The 8,391-nt window shown below is 41.0% G+C and overlaps 1 protein-coding gene and 1 pseudogene across 1 annotated transcript in view; both read left to right on the forward strand.

The window, feature by feature from the left end:
* LOC101653591 (cytidine monophosphate-N-acetylneuraminic acid hydroxylase) overlaps positions 1-8,391 on the forward strand; it is a 134,045-nt gene that overhangs the window by 24,737 nt on the left and 100,917 nt on the right. The window lies entirely within an intron of this gene.
* LOC101662693 lies at positions 4,971-5,508 on the forward strand (annotated as a pseudogene).

The raw sequence follows: 8,391 nt of genomic DNA on the forward strand, positions 1-8,391 counted from the left end.
AATATGCATAAAATTATTTTAACAGTTTTATTAGTATATAATTCATATATCATATGATTCAATAGTTCAATCATATTGAGAAAAGTTGTACAATCATCACCACAATCAATTTTAGAACACTTTCCTCCTTCTTGTACTCATTGTTATTAGCTTCTTATTTTCCTCCAACCTCCTTTGCCATAGTCCCAAGAAACCATTAAGCCAATTACGGTCTCTATAGATATGTCTACCTGGGATTTCATATATAGAAAAACATACTACCACCACCCCCACACCACCACCAAAAAACCCCAAGACACTGCCCCCCCCCAATATAACAAAGTAAAATAGAGAAAAACCTCAATTGAAAAGACGCATAAAATAATATTAAAAACTCTAACAAATTTAAAATGGGTCAAAAGGGAGATTAAGTGGTAGGTGTTAAGTATTAACTTAAGTGCACTCTGCATGATAGCAAGGCTGGCCATATCTCTGGTCTATGATCAGAGGGGATTCACTTGGGGCTTAATCCACGTCATTTCTCCTTCACTTTTCTTTCTTTTTTTTAAAAAATGAAACAACCTTAAAATTGGTCAAAAAGGAGATCAAATGATATTACATTTTAACCAAACTACATCTGCAATAATTGATTTTACAGTGCTCTCTCCCTGATAACAAGGCTAGCCACTTCCCTGGATTACAGTCAGAGAGGATTCACTGGAGGCTGAGTCCATATGTGAACCTTGGATTTCGGGATTCCACTGTCTTCTGCAAACCACGATACTATTCCTTCCTTCAGATTTGGATTCCTTGATAAGATCCCAAACAAGATTTAAGGCACAGATAAAAACAGAACTCTTTACTTCCCATTCTGGATTTCAGTTTTAGGTACTGTGAGTTCCAATGTGTTCACAAGTAATATGACCAGCCTTGGGGAGAGGATACTGAGTCTACTTACCCTACTAAACCCACTGCTCTTGAGTCACTCTTCTCACAGGGATCCCCTAGGGCAGGGTAGAACAGTGAATGCCAAAGTCTTGCCATTCAGATTAGCAATGGCTGCCTCCTCTAATCTGCCAGGCAACCCAAAGAGAAAGAGGATGAATTATTCCTAGTCTTGACACAGAAGCAGTAGGTTGCAGCATGTGAGCAGCAGGCTGAAGATCCAATCCTGGGTTTTTTAAATCTTCTGGATCTTTTCAGAAGATTGCTCTTTTTCTTTGAGTAGGTTTGAAGTCTAGAAATAAATACAGTAAGGCAAAGAAAGCCTCTGGGGTAAGAGAAAACTGAGACAAGGAAGTCCAGGTACCTATAACATTTAAGGTCAGGCAGAACAGGAAGAGAAATATAAAAGCAAAAACAAAACAAAAAGAAAGAAAGTAAGCAAGCTGTGGAGAATTGGGAGAGAATGTATCTCAGATTCCTAGTTAGTAGAGAGTTTCTTAAAGGAGCCCTGGTGGCACCATTGTTAAGAGCTCCATTGCTAGCCCAAAGTTCTGAGATTTGCATCCATCTAGGGATTTGTATCCATATCTAGGCAGTTTGCCTCCATAAAGTTTTACAACCTCAGCACTTTATGAGACTCACCTTCCCAACACGATCACTGAAGACAAAATGGGCGCATAAGCAAATGTGGTGAAGAAAGCTGATGGTGCCCGGCTACCAAAAGATATAATGTCTGGTGTCTTAAAGGCTTGAAGTAAACCAGCAGCCATCTATCAGAGAAGCAACAAAGCCCACATGGAAGAAGCACGGCGGCCTGTGTGATCACAAGGTATAGACAGGAATAGGTATCAGAAGTTCAAAAAGAAGCAATCAGATTGACGTGAAGGAACCTGGACAAAGTGGAGACCCAAACCCACCTGTAAGATAATTGGACAGCCCTCACAGCAGGGACACACAGAAGGGATGATATATCCAGGGTGCAGTATAGCATTGATGAAATACATTACTAATCTCTAGTTCTTTAATATTTCCTCTCCTTACTATTATGATCTTTGTTTTACCTCATTAATCATGTTAGATGTGTGTATGTTCATTTGTATAATTAAGATATTTTGATGCATGAAAGCCAAGATAGATAACCCTTCAGAAACAGTAATGGGAATACTGATTCCCTGAGGATATGGGAAGAGGGTAGGGGAGGAGGGGAGGGAGAACTGAAAGCAATGATAACTGTATAACCCCACTTGAGGGGATTGAATAACAGAATTGTAGGTGAACAGACACTTTGGATGGTGTATGACACTACATATACATGTATATGCATATATATGTATATGTGTGTATGCATATATATAATATTGGTTCCTAGGGGGTAGAGTGGGTGAGGGAGGGTAAAAAGAGGAGCTGATATCAAAGAGTTCAAGAAGAAAGAAGCTGTTTTGAAACTGATGGTGGTAGCAATTGTACAATTATGCTTGATCGAATTGAATTATGGACTTATAATATCTGTAAAAGCTCCCAATAAAATGATTAATAAAAATAAAATATTTGCAGCCTCAGAAACCCTATGGAGAAGTTCTTCTCTGTCCTATAGGGTTGCCATGACTCAGAATTGACTCAAGGACATTGGATGAGTTTCCAAGTGGGCATTGGTGCTTTAGTGGTAGGATTCTCTCTCTCTTTTAATTTTTTAATTATGATTTGAGTGAAAGTTTACAGAGAAACTTGGTTTTCTTTAAAAACACACCATTTTTTCTTATGAATCAGATGAAGATTTACAGAGCCGATCGTCATTTACGTGCAACAACTCATACATATTTTGTTTCAGCCCATCCATTGCAATTCTCTCAGAGTAACATTTCATACTCCACTTCTTCCCTGGGCTAATTGTTTGTATTCCTCCTTATTTCCTAACCCTCTGTATTCTGCCTTTGTGTAAATGCTGCCTCTTTGATTTTAAATGGTTGATTATTTTAATGTGGAGATGAGTTTAGTTTCAGACCTAAGTGTGAGTTAGGTCCAACGTTTCATGGCTTCTACCAACTTCTATTTAATCAGTCAGCTTCTTTCATGAGTTTAGGTTTGCTGTATTTTTCTCCCATTCTATCCAGGATTCTTTTCAGAGCAATTGGTAGAGGTAGCCAAGCTTCATCAAGTTCTGGCCTTGGGGTTATGGAAACTGATGTTTGCATGGCCCATTAGACTAATTTTCTCTCTCGATCTTTAGGTTTTCGTTCTTCTTCTTTCATCAAATAGGGAAGATGACTGTTCAAGAGCTTTTAAGACCCCAGTAATTACTCACCAAAGTTGGATGTAGAATGTTGTCTATATGGACTATGTTATGCCAATTGACCTGGGTGTTGTGTGGTCCTAAGGCCCCAGGCCCAGTGACTCACTTCCTCAAAGTGTTTGGTTTTGCTGAAGAAGTTTCCTAAGTTTGGCCCTGTCTACCACATTCATGCTATATTTGCAGCCAAGGTAAAATATACATACACAAATATTATTGATAGAATTTCTACAAATAAAACTGTGCATAGTCCCACTCTCCTTTCCATGTCTGTTCAGCTTGTATGTCTATCCATCATCTACTCCTGGATCACCATTATGACAGAATTGTGTGTGTCACAGTTCTTTTTTAACTCTTGCAAACCTCCCAGTGAAGCCATCTGGATCTGGACTTTTTTTGGTTGAGAGTTTTCAAATGACCAGATCAATTTCTTCTTTTGTTATGAATTTGTTCAGATTTTCTACTTTAGTCCACGTTAGTTTAGGTAGGGGAAGTGCTTCTAGAAATGTATCCATTTCTTCAGGTTTTTCAAATTTATTGGATTGCAATTCTTCATAGGATTCCGTGACGATCCCTTTTACGTAATTTAGTTCCATTGTGACGTTGCCCATTGCATTTCTTAGTTGTGTTAGTTGCACATTTTTCTTTGTTAGATTTGCCAGCAGTTTGTTGGTTTTGTTAATCCTTTCCAGGAACCAACTTCTTGTCTGATTCTTTCTATTATTTTTCTGCTTTCTGCTTCTTTTATTTTGGCTCTAATCTGTATTATTTCCTTTCTTCTGCTGGTGGGTGGCTTATTTTGTTGGTCTTTTTCTAATTGCAGGAAGAGTTAGGTTAAGATTTTGATTTTAATTCTTTCTTCTTTTTTGGATGTGTGCATTTATTGCCATTAATTGCCCTCAGAACACTGCTTTTGCTGTGTCACAAAGGTTTTAGTATGTTGTGCTTTCAATCTTGTTTGATTCAAGGAATTAAAAATTTTTTTAATTTCTTCTACTGCCAGAGTATTATTATTCAGAGTAGCATTATTCAGTTTCCATGCATTTGTTACCACCCCCTTGACCTTCCTGTTGTTAATTTCTAATTTCATAGAGTTGTGATGTACTTTATAATATTTCTATATTTTAAAATTTGTTGAGTTTTGGTTTGTGCTACAGCTTATGGCCCAGTGCAATGGAACATTCTTAAAAATAGAACATGAACTATATCACAAAGCAAGACTTACTGAATTCCTTCTCCGATAGCTCCAGTGTCTTTCTTTTCAGGAATCATAGCTCTGTACAAAGGTTAATTTTTGAGAGACATTCTGTCCTGTTTCTTCATGTGAACTGAAATGGTCTGTAGTCTCTGAGACACTAGTGTTATTATATTTGTATGCAATTTATACATATTTGTGTGCAATCCATTTTAGTTAGATATTAGTCTAACCAACTTATCTCATGGTGGGTGTAACGGAAATGTGTCAACAGTAGAGAAAAGCACAGTGAAGGAAAGGTTTGGCTGGCCTCTTCAGTTAACTGGGAGTTGGTATTGACTCAATGGCAGCATGTTTGGTTTGGTTTGGTTTTATCGATGATCAAGTAGTAGAGGAGTGAGCAGATGCCCTTGCTAAGTATGTGTGGCTTTAGGAGGTATAGGTGTGGCTAGGTCATGTGGGTGCAGTTGCTGTTTCCAGTAAGGTGGGACAAGAAAAAAAATCCAAGAGAAGAAATCTAAAACAAACAGCAGCCCTTTCTGCGCTGTGGCCGCAGCCACGAGTATGATCTGGCTTCAGAAGAGGCTCGCCTCCAGTGTCCTCCGCTGTGGCAAGAAGAAGGTCAATGAGACCAATGAAATTGACAATGCCAATTCGGGCCAGCAAATCTGGAAATTGATCAAAGATGGCCCGATCATCCGCAAGCCCGTGGCTGTCCATTCTCAGGCTGGTGCCACAAAAACACCCTAGCCCACCGGAAAGACATAGGTAAGCGAAAGGGTACTGCCAATGCTCACATGCCCCAGAAGGTCATGTGGAAGAGGAGGCTGGTGATTCTGTATGGGCTGCTCAGTCGATACCGGGAGTCAAAGAAGATTGACCACCATATGTATCAGTTTATCCCTGAAGGTGAAGGGGAACGTGTTTAAGAGCAAGTGGATTCTCATGGAACACATCCATAAGCTAAAGGCAGACAAGGCTCACAAGAAGCTCCTGGCTGACCAGGCTGAGGCCCGCAGGTCTAAGACCAAGGAAGCGACTCCAGGCCAAGGAAGAAGCGATTATCAAGACTTTGTCCGTGGAAGAAGAGACCAAGAAATAAACTCCCACCTCTTTTTTCTGGAGGTAGTGGACTTGGCAGTTCTATTGATCAGTCACTCAATAAAAGCAAACCTTGTTGGCCTGCCCCTTAAAAATAACACCCCCACAAAAAAAAACCACCAATAGCCAAAACCCCCAAATTATTTAAAAAGCAAAGTAAAATTATAATAAAAAGACAAGCAGATAAATAACATCGAGAATGTAATACATTAAAAGCAAAAAGAAAAGAAAGATAAGAGTAGGGGTGGTGGTGGGGGGGGGAGGAGAATGAAAGCCCTACAAGGGGCAACATTAGGGAGGGAGAACTAGAAAAGTAAAAAAGGGAAACAGAAAACAAAAAAGGACTAGAAAAGGAAAAATAATAGAGAAAATAAAATGGAGAGAAAAAGAAGGAAAGGGAAATGAACACACAAAAAGAAACCAGAGAAAGGATGCATAAAAACAAAGGGAGGAAAAAGAGAAGAAAAGAGAACCATGAAAGGAGACAACTGGGAGGGGGCACAACCCAGAGAGGAAAATCCTTTGGAGGTCTGGGGTACGTGGTGTGGCACCCTCTGGAAGAATCCAGGGAGTGCGAGAGGGAGTAGGAAGTCCTCCCTGTTCCTGTTGACCCAGCTGGGGTCAAGGACCTGGTCCGGAAGTAGTTCATGCTGGTTGGAGTTTGGAGTGCTTGTTCCTGAAAAGGAACTCTTTAGAGCCCAGGGGACAGACAGCTGGGGGCAGGTGGCTGTTTCTGGAAGGAGTTCTTGTCCTCCCAGAGGGACTAGTGAGTCTGGCACTATGCTGTTCACTGTTCTGATGAGGGAGAGCTCTAGTGCCTCCAGAAATTGGGGAAAGTGTACCAAGCCCTGATCCACGAGGATGAGACTTTGACCTCCAACAGAGCAGAGGTTGTGCAGGTGGCGTGTAACTGGCTGTTGGTTGGGTAAGATTGGGGGCTGCCCACTGCTCTGGTCACCAGGATGGATGAGGAACAAGGAAGGGCCCACTGTTTATATATTGTCAGATCCGGGTGTGGATACTTGTGTTGGTCCTGAGCAAACAGACAGATTATGATCAGGCTGTGTCAACAATTCACTGAGAACAACCCACTCATCTGCTCTTGCTGCTTTTGTTCAGTCCCTGCCCCCACCCCACCCCCCCAAACCCGGTCCAGTCAGTGTTCAATCGAATTCTGTATCCTTTTCTCTGACGTGCAATGTCCCAGGATTATCACCCTTATGAATTCCAGTTTCCTCATGTCTTTTGTCTGGAGCCCTTTATGACAGTTCCAGAGTTTGGGACTCAGTTGGCTTATGCCCTGAAGCTGTGACCTTGCAGTCTCTAAGTTGTCTTACCTAGGATGTGGCTTAGGAATCAGTCGGCTTACTCTGCAGGACAGTGACCTTTCAGTCTCTGAGCTTCACCCAGTGACTAGGCCAGGTTCTTTCATGAACGTAACACACTCTATAAGCCAAATAGTCTGTTAACCAATGTATTCCAATGGGCATTCACACATATCAATAACAAGCTCCACACCCCCCCCAAAAAAAAAAAACAGGACAAGAGTTACCAGCGAGAACAGCAGTGAGAGTTCGGTCCCGTTGCAATGGTCAAGAAGCTCTATCCCTCTGGACTCTTAGCTGGATTTTTATACAAGTTTTGTTGGTGTAGTAATGATAAGTGTGGTCATGGGTGTTCCGTCCCCCAAAGGCGGCAACCCTAAATGTGTACTCTGATAGTCTTGGATTTCGACTAATTTTGGTATCCTTCTTGTCAGCCATTTTGTTGTTTACTGCTTTATTCTTGGCGGCCATTTTGTTGTTCATGGTTACTGCATTTTGTATGCTCTATTCATTTTGCTGTAGAGGATAGGTATAGCACGGCTCTCTAGTTCCCCGTCTTGTCAGAAGTCACAAATTGGTTTTGCATTCAACAAGTTACACACCTGCCCCCATCCTTTGTTGGCCACCTGGAGTGTCCTCACAACCTGTGGGCACTCCTCCCACTTCTTTTCTGTCTTTGCCATTTCCGTTCATTCTTCTTCCCTAGCCATTCCCGCTCTGATCTCTGTTCCTGAACAAATGCTGCCACTTTGATCTCTAATGGGTGATTGTTCTAAGGAGTCTACACCTCTCTGGTGTTATTGCTTACCTCTAGGCTTGCTATCCTTTGGCTGAAAGTTGATTCCTGGGGGTAAGTTCAATTCCAGACCTGAAGAGTGTCTAAGGGCCATAGTATCAGAGGTTCTATCAGATCAGTAAGCCTGTTTTTTGTGTGTGTGTGTTTAAAAGTAATTTTGAGTTTTGTTCCACATTTTCCCCCACTCTCTTTAGAACATCCTATTGTATTCTCTTTCAAGGTAGTTGGCAGCATTCGTTAGGTACCACCCAGTTCCTCTGGTCTCAGGGTCAAGACTTTTGAAGTTCACATAGTTCTTAGTTCTTTGGATTAATTGTTTGTTTGTACTTTTGATTTTCTTCACAACTATTTTTGTTTTAGTCACAGTGCCTTCCTGATGGTCACATTGTCTTTGAGACTTAAATAGATTTAAATTTAAGTAGAAGCTCTTAATCTCATGCTAGATGGTAAATTCAATGGCATCCTTTTCCCCTTTTACTTTCTAAAATGTTTGTACTTACGTCTTCTTTAGGCTTAATTTAGGAGTCCATGAGTGCCACAGAGAGCCCTGGCAGCACATGCTAGCCTACTGTCTGATAGGTTGGTGATTCAAACTTACCAGCTGCCTCTCAGGAGAAACATGTGGCAATCTACGACTATAAAGAGTATAGCTTTGAAGATGGCATGGGTAGGTGTCCACTGTCTTATAGAGTCATTATGAGTCAGCATTAGCTTGACAATGTGTTTGGAGGTTTTTGGTGCCATAAACGATTAATTGATCACG

This window comes from Echinops telfairi, unplaced genomic scaffold (assembly GCF_000313985.2).
Source record: "Echinops telfairi isolate 266 unplaced genomic scaffold, ASM31398v2 ScPeMD7_5868;HRSCAF=6743_0, whole genome shotgun sequence".
Classification (NCBI taxonomy): domain Eukaryota; kingdom Metazoa; phylum Chordata; class Mammalia; order Afrosoricida; family Tenrecidae; genus Echinops; species Echinops telfairi.